The sequence below is a fragment of the Amphimedon queenslandica genome, unplaced genomic scaffold (assembly GCF_000090795.2).
Source record: "Amphimedon queenslandica unplaced genomic scaffold, v1.1 AMPQUscaffold_13415, whole genome shotgun sequence".
NCBI classification, from domain to species: Eukaryota; Metazoa; Porifera; class Demospongiae; order Haplosclerida; family Niphatidae; genus Amphimedon; species Amphimedon queenslandica.
This window is the reverse complement of record NW_003546349.1, coordinates 211,946-213,425: the sequence shown is the minus strand read 5'-3', so window position 1 is coordinate 213,425 and position 1,480 is coordinate 211,946. Positions and strand designations below refer to the sequence as shown.

The following is a 1,480-nucleotide window of genomic DNA, read 5'->3' as shown; positions in this document are numbered from 1 at the left end:
CTTTCTCCTCAAATGTCCATTTTATTATTGTTTGAGTCATAACACATCACAGCCATGCAGTGAGTGAACTTTGTGAGGGACTTGATTTTCAACTAACAACAGAGCAGAAAGAAGCTATTGCTGTTATCATTTCTGCAAAAGATGTAATGATTGTACTTTCTACAGATTATGGCAAATTGTGCTATCAGTGCTTACCTGTAGTGTTTAACTTAAGAGATTCCTTACCTGTCTCACTGAAATCAGTTTCACTAGTTGTCAGTCCTCTGATTGCTATTATCAAAGATCAAGTAAGTCATTTAGCTTTAAAAAAAGTTATAATTTATTATTGTAGGTGTATGCATGTCAGAAACAGGGCTGGCTGCTGGTTTTTTTTTTGTTGAGATAATGATGACTATGTGAAGGACTTTGTTGATTGGAAAATTGCAGATTGTGTATTTTATCCCTGAAATATTATTAAAGAGCAGAAGATATAGAAATGTTATTAGATCAAAGAAGTATCAGCAAAGAATGAAAGCAATGGCAATAGACGAAGCACATACAATTAAGAAATGGTACTATTCCCAAAAATAATGTATTATCTAATCTTGTTATGTTTATTATTAGGGGCAGTTCTTTTCGACAAAAATTAGTGAGGATAAGTGAGTTAAGGAGCTTGCTACCACCTGACACTCCTGTAATGGCACTAACAAACACAGCCCCTCTCACACTACGAATTGATCTGATAAAAATTGGCATGAAAGATCCTACTCTAATAATCATGTCTCTATGCAAGGATAACATTAGCTACCATGTTACGCTATTTCAATCACTTGATCATAATCTAAAGGAAGGTTTAGAGCAATTACGCAGTAAAAGGACATTGTATCCTTGAACTATAATATATTGCAGGACAATGGAAGATTGCGCTAATACTTATCTTCTTTTCAATCTAATTTGGGAGAGGTGTTTGTAGAACTGGTTGGAGCACCATGTTTATGTAAATATCAGCTTGTTGAACTATTCACAAGTTGTATTGATGAAATTGTGAAGTCTCAAAAAATTTTATCATTTACAAAGCCTTCATGCTTAAGAATTGTTTGCGCCACAGTGGCATTTGGAATGGGGATTAATTGCCATGACGTTCATGTTGTTATACACATAGGAACGCCAAATGACATTGAAGCATGTGCCAGAAACAGGCCGTGCTAGAAAGGATGGATTTCCAGCAACTGCAATTGTATTTGTTAAAAAAAGATTTGGAAGATGAATTAAAAAGAAATGCGTGACTACTGTTGACAGACTACTAGTCGCAGACACTTTTTATTTAGTTGAGGCGGTTGCTATGTTCAATAAACTGGCGGTCAATTAAAATGAGATCTCTTTCAAATTGTTGCTAGTAGTGTATGTACTACTGCTTGGTGTATGAATACAGAGGAGAGAGGGAAAGATTAGATTTGAGAAGTGAAGAGAAGGAGTATCTAATAATAGTGTACAGAAATGA

General features: G+C 34.9%; 1 pseudogene; it reads right to left on the bottom strand.

Annotated features, from left to right (window-relative positions):
• LOC109581841 (uncharacterized) overlaps positions 1-1,480 on the bottom strand; it is a 7,287-nt pseudogene that overhangs the window by 3,509 nt on the left and 2,298 nt on the right.